The 13349-nt window shown below is 46.4% G+C and overlaps 2 protein-coding genes across 10 annotated transcripts in view; both read left to right on the forward strand.

Annotated features, from left to right (window-relative positions):
* The window catches only part of EEPD1 (endonuclease/exonuclease/phosphatase family domain containing 1), a 104868-nt gene extending 99041 nt beyond the window's left edge, over positions 1 to 5827 (forward strand). The window contains exon 10 of the mRNA XM_085847495.1: positions 4526 to 5827. The gene's annotated coding sequence lies outside the window, so the exon portion shown is untranslated. The remainder of the gene's footprint in view (positions 1 to 4525) is intronic.
* Positions 5828 to 6978: 1151 nt separating this feature from the next.
* The window catches only part of LOC147017696 (exocyst complex component 3-like), a 46884-nt gene continuing 40513 nt past the window's right edge, over positions 6979 to 13349 (forward strand). For 3 of the 9 annotated variants that reach the window (XM_085847480.1, XM_085847479.1, XM_085847484.1), the window contains exon 1: positions 6979 to 7143. The gene's annotated coding sequence lies outside the window, so the exon portion shown is untranslated. Of the gene's footprint in view, positions 7144 to 7176; positions 7310 to 7395; positions 7419 to 11358; positions 11481 to 13349 lie in introns of those variants that run through there. The other 6 variants (XM_085847478.1, XM_085847477.1, XM_085847482.1 and 3 more) reach the window with 5 other exon arrangements.

Consider the following 13349-nt stretch of genomic DNA (forward strand, 5'->3'; position numbering starts at 1 on the left):
GGAAAAAACAAGAAACGCGCCCCCTCTCATGCACGAACGAACGAAAGACATCATTTCCGCCCACCATCGCATTTCGCGCCGAAAGACATCATTTCCGCCCACCATCTCATTTCGCGCCGAAAGACATCATTTCCGCCCACCATCGCATTTCGCGCCGATCGTCGAATGCTGAAAGCTAAGTTCTTCTTATGCTATCATTCTTTTGCGGCCTCCTGCCACGCTGTATCAAACGATTTCATTCCTTCTGTTATATATAAAGGCTTATCACAATAATAACAAGATTTTTACATTTCAAATATTAAGTAGGCTTTTTAATTGTTTTTCAACTGAAAAAGCATAAATTGCATATTTTAACATTAGTGTACTCATTTGCTTCACCACACGCGCTGTATTGAAGGATTTCACTTGTTTTTCATGTGACCGATAATTGAGATCAAATGGAATGGAAGTGTGTTTCCATCTAACATGGGTGGAGGCATATCATTTGATGCATTAGGGTCAAATTATACTTTCCAGTTATTAATTTATTTTTAGGAACAGTTGGGTGCGAGTGGATGTGGTTCGGTATAGTCAGCAAGGGGTTGAGTGCTTTGAAGGCTAACTTCGATCTAGTTTTCTGATGGTGAGGATGAAAAGGTTGAGGGAAGTAAGAGATTTCAGGAAGTAGATGAGAGGGTTTACCAGACAGTCCTTTCAGAGATAGAATGAGAGTGTAAATTTTGTCAAAGACATATCCCAAGTGCTTGACCAGCTCATGATTTTATCAAGTTCTGCAGAGAGGGAAGAGGTTCCTGCCTCCCTATATGATGGATGAAGGATGATATGGAAGAGGAAATCATCAGCAAAGCGATAAAGATGGTCTTCCAGAGGATCAGAAAGATTGTTGATGAAGATGGGGAGCAAGACTGGGCCCAAGACATTGGTTTGGGGGCACTCGAGCATCGACAAGGAGATGAGAGAGTTTCTTGTTGAGAACAACACACTGACTGTGACAGTAGAGAAAGCCAGAAAGCGATTAGAAGAGGTGTCCTTGGATGTCATAGGCTGAGAGTTTGGAGAGCAACACAGTCAGACTGTATCAAATTCTCAAGATATTGTTACAGCCGCAGGTCCGTTTCGGTTGGGCAGTTTGAGTCCGGCAAGTCGAGTCAGAGTGACCAGAGCAGTCAGGTGCGTCCACGGTCATGGGCCGGATCACGGCCTTTCCACTCGCAATACTGTACCCGTGGGCCTGCCGAGCCACCCAAGTGCTACGCCGATAGACTTGTGACAGATCTAATTCGGCCGAGAAAACTTGTCATAAGTGTGGTCTGAGGCAGTTTGAACCGCTTCATCAACTACACTGCAACCACCTTTACACACTGCAACCAAACTTTACACACCCTAAACAAGGCAGCCAGAACAAATGGAATTCACCCCGATACCAGGTATATTTAATAACAAGCAAGAGTTCAGCGGAAGGATTCTATGAAGCAAAAATACTGCAAATGTGTATAATAAATAACCAACACAATCCCCACTTGATCCTTTACTCCATACAAACCAAGCGAATAGTAGATTCCTTGGTTATCTAATCTTGGGGCCAAATCGATCACACGACAACAGATATACATAAGTAATTCCATGAGAGGTTGTTATCAACCAGGCAAAGGCTTGCAGGAGTCCAGCAGTTCAACTCAAAAGGCAGGGTAATTGCTCCCTGAGAGAGGGGTGTGATGCAGTTGGTCTGCTTGGGATTTTTCAGCCAGTTGGCAGTTCGACACCACTGTCGGGCAAAGTCCGTGGCCAAAGAGAGCAATGAAACTCAGCTTGGACAGTCAGCAAAAGGAAACCCTGACTTCTCTCTTCAGAACGCAACCTTCTGGCGTTGTCAGTGGGCTCCTTCTCTCCTCGCTCTTTTCAGTTCGAGTCACAATGGCAAAAGCCACTTGTATCACCTATTTTCCATGCGCCTCCGTAGTGATTAAACTGGTTTCACACCGCAATTTCGACAACACCTGATCATTCCTCCAGTTGCCTTGCGCCTCACGATTTTGTGTGCGCATTACAAGAAACATTTAAACAGATATAGAGGAAAATAACCTAAAACCATAGCCAAAGGTTTGGTGGGGGAATAAACATAACGAACGATGATTGCAGGGAGACGAATGTTTATCGACACGTTATCTAACCTCACCAAGCGAACGGTAGATAGCTACGAATATCTAACCTCACAATGAATTACGTCATGATTATTCTAAACAAATAGTAAGGAACAACTAATGTTACACTCAACAGTTTTACCCCATTAAGTCATTCACACGACACTATGTTCAGACAACCAGCCCTGATTTCTTGTCTGAGATGAGGGCCTTCAGTGATTTGGGAGCGTAGAAGCATATCTTGGGTAGATTGTTAGTGTTGGGAACTGGACTGATGGTCTGAGATAAGTCTGTTGGAAAAAACACAATGCGTTGGTGTCAACTGTGATGATGGATTCCATGACTGCAAATAAGGTAATCAGCCTGTAGAAAAGAGGATCTATTTTTGCACCCTTTTGTGTAATGCAGTGATGTTGCTTGATTCCATGTTGTGCAAAACGACAAAGTGAACAGAACAGGAAGAGGATATTCAAGAGTGGCGGAGCAGGTTTTTTTTTTGTTTTTTTTAGGACACGTGTGCTGATGCCGTCCAGGCTCGTCGCAAGGACAGAGTCTTGAGTTGGCAGAAACGTATCCACTTTCTCAGAGGAAGAAATACAGTATCAGGGAGCCGTTGAGGTGTGAGTGCGTTGGGTAGGAGAGTAGGCACAGTAATGAGCTGTTGGGTACATGAGATTTGAAAGGAAACAGAATTGAGACATTTTGCCTTCTTCAGAGCAGAGTCTGGTGGTGCCATTGGAAGGGATAGAGGGAAAGCTTACACCAGAAACAAACTTCACAAAATGGATATGCTACCATGTCCTCAAAGAATCATACCAATGATATTGGTCATGGATTCTTACTGCACAAGGAGGAGACGGTGAAGCTGAAGCCATTTACTTATCGCAATCGTACGTTTGTAAATCAATAATAAACAAGAAAAAATAGCAATCAAAGATTGCAGACTCCCCACCCCCTCCTCGACGACTTGTACTGTGTGGTGTTTGTGTACTGGTGTGTTACGTAATTAATAAGAGACATAACTAGAACTGCCACTTTATAACTACTAGCAGTGATGACCGGGTACCAAGACGTCCGGCTTTGATGTAACCCCACTTTGATTGGACACCTGACCCTGACCCATGACGTTTATTAATATTCAATGGAATTCATAATGGGATTAAAATAAATTCAATTCAAATCAAATGGAAGACCAAATAAAATAATACTGCATTGGAGTCATCAGAAGGAACCTGAAAAGCAAAAAGCAAAGATGAAGTCATCAGGAGCAACCTGGATAGGATTTGGGTTGCAGCTGCTACTCATCTACTTTCAAACCCATCCAGATGCAGCGAAGTGAGCCTTATTGAACAACAACAAAAAATAATCAAAAAGAACCCAGATCAAAAAAAATAATAATAATTCTGGCTCCCAGACAATGCGTCCGATCAGGTTTAAATTTAAAACATATATTCCCAATCGCCACTCGATCATAATTGTAAAGTTTCACGTCGATCGATGAAGCGGTTCAAGAGTGGATTTTTTTTATTTTTTTAAGAAGTTTGTTTAATCGAATATGGCTGCCAGACCATGTGACCTATCAATTATTTGTGAACACCCTGGTATCCACAAGGCTTGGGGAACGTGTGTGAAGTTTTCCCTCGATCTGTCCAGCCGTTCTGGAGAAGAAGAATTTTGAAGCTTTTAGGGTAATTCCAATAGGGCTGCCAAACCATGTGACCTATGATATCATTGGGTGGGGGGGGGGACGTTTTGTTCATGCAGAGGCAGTCATAGCTGTAAAGTTTCACCTTCATCTGTTCAGCTGTTTCAGAGAAAAAGACTTTTGAAGGTTTAAAAAAATAATAATAATAATAATAAATCATTGCCGAACCATGTTGCCGACCAATTACGTCATCAATTTTTTTTTCGTCTTCTAATTTCGCTGGAACTCAAAATTTTTCATACTGATCGGATGTAGCGTTCTACGTATGCAATTATGACGTCATAAGGAAGGCACCTCTGACATTATACAAAAATCATACTTTTGCCATGTGCCAAGTTTCAATTTTTTTTCCATGGTGTGGTTTTGGAGATGGAGGTCCAATTTTTTTTCCTTTTTTTTTTTTTCCAACATGGCTGCCACCACATGACCTATGTCATAATTATCGTGAAAACATTGTACATGAGTAGTCGCTGGAATGGTGAACATTTCATGTCAATCTGACAAGCGTTTGCGGATAAAAGCACTAAATTTCTGTGCAGACAGACAGACTAACGGATCCAAATCTAGTACCCTCTACTCTCGCGAGGATAATAATACAAGTTTGTTCTTTGCAAAATCGAAGATTGTTCAAGTATATTGATCGGTTGATTTTGTTATTCTGTCTGTCAACTGCCTGCAGGTCACAATTTCAAACCGATCTTCACAAAGCATCGCCACCTGTTCGAGTTCGTCATTACCAAGACGGCTATTGTTTCTATTGTTTTTGAGGTCAAAAGTTTAACATTGGCCAAAGGTCAACAACTTTAGTGTGATTTCTAAAATCCTCAATTTTCATCCAATTGACTTGTAATGTGAACAGGATTTGCCGATCAGGTCACTGAACTCAACCACCAATTATTTTTTTATGATCAAATTTGTTTTTAGGGATTTTGCAAGTATCGTGCTCTGCAAACGTCTATCTTGTTTATTTCATTCAAACTTATATTCTTCAGCTGTCTCTAAATTTTGCCGAGCCAAATGTTTAACTTTTCGATCTGAAGTACATGTACACACTCTGGTGTAGACCGTTGGTTCTGCCGAAGCAGTTTACATGCCTTGGGACAAGCTGGGGGGTTTGCCATCCCTCTCCCAGCAGTAGTGAGGGCAGGAATCAGTAATTTGTTAATGGTGCCGACTATAGCTCGCCTACTCTTTGTGAAGGACACCGTGGGATCTTTTACGTCCAACAACTCATGTCGACAGACGGGACACCCAGTATAACATCCATTCAAAGGACGGCGCACACACATCGATGAATTGCCTGACCTGTGGGACACGGGGATGACAGTTTATAGCTGGTTGGGGATTCAAACCCAGACTAGACAGCTTCGAGGCCAGTGTGTGTACCTCTCGGCCACCCTGCCAGGATCTCTTTAACATTAATGTGATTATAAACAAAAGGGATTCGAACAACTTGTAAAAATTGCAAATGTTTGATGCAGGGTGGGCCAAAAGTTTCCAAAATGTTTCCAAATGTTGACATTATGTGGTGACCAAAAGCTGTCCTCAACAAGTCCACCGTTGGCCTCGCAGAGTCGCAGTATGGGCCGCAGCTCCATCTTGCTGGAACCACATTTCTGATGAATTTTTCATTTCTGGAAACAAGAAATTTTCCAGCATTGACCTGTATTCGCTCAGCAGTCACAGACACTGCATTACCATCATCATCATCTTGAACATTAAAAAGGTCTTCCACTGCGGGCTGAGTCACGAACAGACCCCCTTTCGACTCGCAACGAGCGATCAAGTTCCGAATCGTGTTTTCCTGACCTGACCCTGTTCTCGAACATTAAAATGATTGCGAAATTTTCTTTGACTTTGAATTATATTGATTTCCCACTGGAGTAATAAAATTCAACAATTCTCACGTGCTGGTCATTGGAAAAATTTATTCATAATGAATCTCCTCGGTCTTATTTAACTGTTTAAAATAATTAATTAATCAATTAATTAATTAAAAACAAAAAAAGGTATTTTTAAAAAAAGAAAACCTTCAGTGATTTTTGGCCCACCCTGTACTAATCACGCGTTGTCGTGCAAAGCAAGATTCATGGCACTGGGTTGGAAGATCCAATGATTGGAGAAGTTTCATTTCCCAAATACGTAATCATCCATCGAAAATTCCAGCTGTGTGTGTGTGTGTGTGTGTGTGTGTGTGTGTGTGTGTGTGTGTGTGTGTGTGTGTGTGTGTGTGTGTGTGTCTGTCTGCGACTGCCATTTCTCGACGACCGCCGGTCCGATCTGATTGAAACTTGCCAGGAATATTGCCGGGACCCCGCAGATGTGCCTTTTCGAGGTTTGATATCAATCGGACAAGCGGTTCCCAAGTTACGGCCATTTATCTGTCGGCCAATGACAAGACACGGTGCAATGACGTCACGAATGACGTCACAATTAATGTTTGTTTATTTATTTATTTGTTTTTTTGCACGATCGACGGTCCGATCTGACTGAAACTTGCTTGGAATATTGCCGGGGCCCCGCGGATGTGCTTTTCAAGGTTTGATATTAATCGGACGAGCGGTTCCCAAGTTACGGCCATTTATCTGTCGACCAATGACAGGACACGGTGCTATGACGTCACAAATGACATCACAATTAATGTTTATTTATTTATTTATTTATTATTATTTCTTTCGCACGATTGGAACTTGCCAGGAATATTGCTGGGGACCCGCGGATGTGCCTTTTCGAGGTTTGAGAGAGAGAGAGGCTGCACATACTGGCACTCACCTACGGGCACGCACCTAAGGGCCCGTACCAGTTTCCCAAATATGTAATCATTTCCCAAATACGTAATCATTTCCCAAATACGTAATCAACTACGGTCATGGATGTTCAAAAAACAAGTTTTGCAAACAACTCTTCAAAAGTATCAACGTCTAACAGCCTGATATTCAGCCGTCTGCCAAAGATTCTCCTTGTTAATTATCACCGTTCAAGTTTAAGACAAACGACTCGTTTGTTTTGTTAAAAAGGGACAATTGAATTTCGTGGTGAAAACTCAGACGATTGCAATTGTGTTGACCAAATCTCACTGGAGGCCCCGCCTACCAACTTACGTCACCGCGCACAGCTTTCTCGTCCTGCTGACGTCACCACGTCCTTCAGCACCGAGGACAAGGCCTTGAGCGCGCGGAGTCCAATGCGGAGCAGCGGTTTTCTGGGCGGTGTATAGCAAGTTCGAAGAGTCGGAGCTTTGAACGAACGAGGCCGTTTCTGTGACGACTACTACTGCGATTCAGTTTTTGTATTTCGGTAAGTAAAACCCGTTCGATATCCGCTTCGGTCTCATTTATCCACAATAATCATAATAATAACAAAAAAATTCATTTCCACACAAGATCTGCTCTTTCATTTTTTTCCGTGTCGTGGACGATTTGAGAGCAGGCAGTTTGGCGGACGTACCGATGGGTGTGAAGAGGTGAGGGTGATGAGGGCCGTTTTGTTTGTTTCGCTCGTCGAACGACGCTGAGGGAATATTTAACTCGTCTCCTTCCTTACCAACAGTTCCTCCTCTCGTATCCCAAACTGTGAGGTTTTCAAACATCTGTGGGCTCCTCACAACCTAAAAAAATGTCTCACTCTCATTCAGCACACTCCTCAATATCTCAAACACTCTCTCTCTTTCCTCTCATCACATCTCCCCCTCTTCCCCCTCAAATCTTGTTCCTTCCCCCACCCGCTCACATCCCTAACATACCACGACCCAGTCTCATCCCTCCCCTCTCCCCCCCCTCCCTTCTCTCTCCTCCCCCCCCTTCTCTCTCCTCCCCCTCCCTTCTCTCTCCCCTCCCTTCTTCCTCCTCCCTCCCTTCCTTCTCCCTCCTCCCCCTCCCTTCTCCCTCCTCCCCCTCCCTTGTCCCTCCTCCCCCACTCCCTTGTCCCTCCTCCCCCACTCCCTTGTCCCTCCTCCCGTCCCTCCTCCCCTCCCTTCTCCCTCCTCCCACCTCCCTTCTTCCTCCTTCCCCCCTTCTCCCTCCTCCCCTCCCTTCTCCCTCCTCCCACCTCCCTTCTTCTCCCTCCTCCCCTCCCTCCTCCCTTCTTCTCCCTCCTCCCTCCCTCCCTCCCCTCCCTCCTCCTCCCTCCCTCCTCCCTCCCTCCTCCCCTCCCTTCTCCCTCCTCCCACCTCCCTTCTTCCTCCTTCTCCCTCCTCCTTCCTCCCTCCCTTCTCCCTTCTCCCTTCTTCCCTCCCTTCTCCCTCCTCCCTTCTCCCTCCCTTATCCCTCCTTCTCTCCTCCCTTCTCCCCTCTCATCCCCCTCCCTTCTCCCTCCCTCCTCCCCCTCCCTTCTCCCTCCCTCCTCCCCCTCCCTCCTCCCCCTCCCTTCTCCCTCCTCCCCCTCCCTTCTCCCTCCTCCCCCTCCTCCCCCATGACCATGCCTGCTCTCACCGCTTCCCCTCCACATCATTTCAGCCTCCTCCTCCCACTTCAAAGCAAACTTCACTCTCTTCACTCTCTTCTTCACTCTCTTCTTCACTCTCTTCTTCACTCTCTTCTTCTTCACTCTCTACTTCTTCACTCTCTTCAAACTTCACTCTTCAAACTTCACTCTCTTCCCACCTCCACCCCCACCCCCAAGCTTCCCCTCACCATTCTCAAAAGCTCCTCCCCCCCCAACGGTTCTCCCTCAATTCTCTCCTTTCACACTTCTTCCCCAAATCTCCCCCTCCCCTTCAAATTCAAATCTCCCCCTTCTCAAAGCTGCCTCCCCCTCAATTTTTGTTTCTCCCCCCACCTGCTCCCATCTCCACAATAACTTGACCCAGACTCATCCTTCCCCTCTGCCACCCTCCCTTCGCCCTCCTCCCCTATGGCCCTGTGGCTGCTCTCATCGTCTCCCCTCTCCCTCAAAGATTCCCTTTCACCCTCCCTCGTAAATCAACCGCCTCCTCCCTCTTCAAAGCAAACTTCACTCTCTTCTCCCTTAAAACTTCCCCCTTACCTTTCTCAAAAGCTCACCCACACACCTTTCTCCCTCAATTATTCCCCCTCAACCATCCCTTTCAAATCTAAACCCTCACTCCCCCTCTCAAAGCTGCCCTCATTCACATCCAGAAAGCTGCCTCCTTCCCCGATCCTCTCTCTTCCAGCTCATTTCAAAGCCTGCTCTTCTGCTCTTGCTCACCCTCTCTCTGTTCTATTCACCCTCTCATTTTCCCAAGGTCATCTGCCATCTGCTTGGAAATCTGCTAACATCACTGCCCTGCATAAAAAAGGTGCAAAAACAGATCCCTGTAACTACAGACCAATCAGCCTTCTCCCAATCATCAGCAAGGTGATGGAATCCATCATCGCTTCAGATATGAAATCCTTCCTCTTCTCCAATGGCTTGATTTCCAATCATCAATTTGGTTTCAGACCAGGTCACTCTACCCTGGATATGCTGCTTCTGCTCTCCCATCAATGGATGGAGGTCCTCAATGCCAGACAGGAAATCCGAGCCGTATCCCTGGACATATCACGTGCTTTTGACACAGTCTGGCACCCTGCCCTACTCACCAAACTCTCTTCCCATGGTATTCAAGGCCATCTCCACTCATGGCTCGCAGACTTCCTCTCCTGTCGCAGTCAACGTATGGACCTAAATGGAGTTCTTTCATCCCCTCTTCCTGTGCAGGCTGGAGTTCCTCAAGGTAGCGTTCTGGGCCCTGTTCTTTTTCTGGTTTTCATCAATGATCTCTCAGACTCTCTGGAAAATCCTCTATTTCTCTTTGCCGACGACTCCACCCTCTGCCGTACCATCTGTCATCCCTCAGACCGGCAAGCAGCAGCTTCTTCGCTCACTGCAGATCTGGATAAAATCACAAACTGGTCCAACACGTGGAACATGTCTTTCAATCCAGACAAATCTCACACTCTCACTATGTCTCTTCGAAAGGACCGTTTACAAAACCCCCCCATCCACTTTCTCAACAATCCTCTGGAAGAAGTCTTTTCTTTCAAGCTTCTAGGTCTCACTATCTGCCATGACCTTTCCTGGGAAAGTCACATTTCCAACCTCGCCTCAAAAGCCAGTCGCCGACTGGGAATCCTCCGTCGTGCCAAGTCCTTCCTCGGCCCTCTTGAGCTCCTGACCACTTACAAAGCTTTTGTCCGCAGCCTGATGGAGTACTGCTCTCCCCTCTGGGCTGGTGCTCCTGCCTCCCACCTTTCTCGGCTTCACGCTGTCGAAACCAGGGCATTTAAGATCATCGGCATCTCCCGCAATGAGGCTGAGTCTTTGGGCCTCTCACTCAATCACCGCAGGTTGGTCGGTGGTCTTTCTGTCTTCTACCGACTCCTCTCCAGCCTTGCCCCCCTGCTCTCTCTGCGATTTGTCCCCACCACATTTCCACAGGGCGCTCAAGGTCCGCCAACAACCCCCTTCTGGTAAAACTACCAAAATCACGAATCACTGCTCATCTTCACTCTTTCATTCCTCTTTTTTCCCGCCTTTGGAATAAACTTCCTCACTCTATTCTTTCCCATTCTTCCCTCCAGGCTTTCAAAACAGCTGTTCACCACCACCTCTTATCTTCCCCATCCAAATCCTCGATCTTTTCTACCCCCGATAATCCACCCAAGCCCACTTCCTTCAATTCCCCTGCTTTCCTTCCTGAAAGTCCCTGTAATGTCCATCTTCTCTTCGCCATGTTCCCCGTCCCATCCCCATCCCTCTCCCTTCCACAGTTCACCTAATGTGTCTGTTCCCCACTGTTTTGTCCCTTCCACTCCCGCCCCTCTTGTCTCATGCCTCCTTGCTGTGAGTTATGTGTTTGCTCTCATACGAGCCTCGACCAAGGTATACAAAAAAAAAAAAAAAATTCTTCCACCTCCTCCAATCCCCCACTTCCCTTTGCCACCTCTCTTATTACTCCCCTCTGCTACTCATCCCTTCACCACCGAGCCCTTTGTCCTCTTCCCCATAAGACCTTCCCCCCTACCTCTTATACAATCTGTCATCAATTGTCAACAACCCTCACTACCTCCACCTCTCCTCCCTCACACAACCTTCCCCTCCCCTCCTCTGCACCCAAAGCCTCCTCCCCATCCCTCTTCCTTAACAGTGTTGACCTCAAACATCCGGGGCCTTCACTCTAACCTGACTGATCTCTCCGTACAAGTTGCCACGAAGAAACCAGACATGATCTGGTTCACAGAAACTTTCTTCCTTCAAGACGTCTCTGACTCCTTAGTTTCTCTCCCTGGTTACTCCCTCCTCCGATATGATAGACATGAGCCTCATCCTGGTGGAGGAGTTGCTCTCTTTATTAAAAACTCATTTCCTCACTCTCCATGCAGTGCCTTCACTCCTCCAGGAATACCTCTGGCTACGGCTTCCCCTCCGCTCCCACCTCTTGTTTATATGTGTACTGTACCGTCCACCAAGCAGTGATGACTCCATTTACATTTTGCTCACCAAAAACATGGACCAACTTCTATCCACTCATCCAAACTCTCTCTTCCTCAGATGCAGTGACTTCAATTGTCATCATGCGAGTTGGCTGGGTGTGGGTACCTCTCTCACCTGTCATGGCACTTCAGCAAAGGACTTCTGCAACTCATTGGGGCTGACTCAATCGGTCAACTTCCCGACCCGGATCTCAACCAATGGTACTCCCTCTTCTGGATTTGATTTTGACCAATTTCCCAGAAAATGTCTGCTGTTCATTTGCTCCAATCGGTTCATCTAACCATATGCTTGTTAAAGTGATTATCTCTCTGTAGCCGTTATTAGAGAACCACCTCAGCGCCGACGAGTATGGCATTTCACTCGGGCCGACTGTCAGGGACATCAAGCAGCCATCAAACTTCGAGACTGGTCTCTCATCTCTACTTCCTCCGACATCAACTCGTCCTGGGAATTCTTTCAAAGCCTCGCTCTCGCTCTCGCTCTCTCTGTGTTGTTATACCTTTCCTCCCGTCCATGGTACACTGAAGCTTGTGGCGAGGCTGTTGTCCTGAAACAACTTGCCTTCACCTCATGGAAGGCAAATCCTATGGAAGGCAATCTTAGTTCCTTCCACAAAGCTCGGAACAAGTGTGTGTTTACCTTCAGGAGAGCCAGAAAACAACATCCTTCTCATCTCAAGTCTGAACTCTCAAACCCATCTCCCTCCTCCAAATCCTGGTGGCATCTAGTTTAGTCTGTTTCTGGTGTATGTTCCCCCTCCATCACGTCCATCCCCTCCCTTACGTCAAAGGGCTGCACAGCTGACACTGCATGTGAAAAGGCTGAATGCCTAAAGTCTGTGTTTGCTTCTAAATCTTATGTACCAAACCCATTGCTTTTTGTACCCACCTTACCCAATCACACCCAGTTTTTCCTGGACTCTGTGTCCTTTTCTCCTGACAAGGTGGAGAGCTTGCTGTCAATCCTCAACTCAGATTCTGCAATTGGTCCAGACGGCATCAGCCCACGTGTCCTAAAAAGCTGCTCTGCTGCTTTTGCGCACCCTCTCTCTGTTCTCTTCACCATCTCATTTACTCAAGGTCATCTGCCATCTGCCTGTAAATCTGCAAACATTACTGTTCTACATAAAAAAGGTGCAAAAACAGATCCATGCAACTACAGACCAATCTGCCTGCTCCCAATCATCAGCAATGTCATGGAATCCATCATCGCTTCAGACATTTTATCATTGCTCTTCTCCAACAGCCTGATTTCCTACCATCAATTTGGATTCAGACCAGGTCACTCAACCCTGGACATACTGCTTCTGCCTTCCCAACAATGAATGGAGGTCCTTAATGCCAAACATGAGATCAGAGCCATCTCACTAGACATATTGTGAGCTTTCAATATAGTGTGGCATCCCACCCTGCTCACCAAACTCTTTTTATGGTATCCAAGGCAATCTCCACTCATGGCTCGCAGACTTCCTCTCCTGTCGCAGTCCAATACGTGGCCCTTTATGGAATTCTTTCATCCCCTCTTCCTGTCCAGGCTGGAGTTCCTCAAGGCAGCGTTCTGGGCCCTGTTCTTTTTCTGGTTTTCATCGATGATCTGTCCAATTCTATGGAAAATCCTCTTTATCTCTTTGCTGATCACTCCACCCTCTGCCGTACCATCTCTCATCCCTCTGATCGGCATGCAGCAACCTCTTCACTCTGCAGACCTCGATAAAATCACAATATGATCCAACACGTGGAGCATGTCTTTCAATCCGGACAAATCTCACACCCTCACCATGTCTCTCCTTCAGGAACGTCTGGAACACCCCCCCCCACCCCCATCGACTTTCTCAACAATCCCACTGAAGTCCTTTCATTCAAGCCTTTGGGTCTCACTATCTGCCAAGATCTTTCCTGGGAAAGCCACATTTCCAAGCTGGCCTCCAAAGCCAGTTGTCGACTGGGCATTCTACATCATGCAAAGTCCTTCCTTGGCACACCTGAGCCTCGAACCACTTACAAAGCTCTCATCTGCAGTCTGATGGAGCATTGCTCCCCTCTCTAAGGTGGTGCTGCTGCCTCAAACCT

The sequence above is a fragment of the Eptatretus burgeri genome, chromosome 11 (genome assembly GCF_056783735.1).
Source record: "Eptatretus burgeri isolate ZD-2024b chromosome 11, Ebu_testis_v1, whole genome shotgun sequence".
In the NCBI taxonomy this organism is placed as follows: Eukaryota; Metazoa; Chordata; class Myxini; order Myxiniformes; family Myxinidae; genus Eptatretus; species Eptatretus burgeri.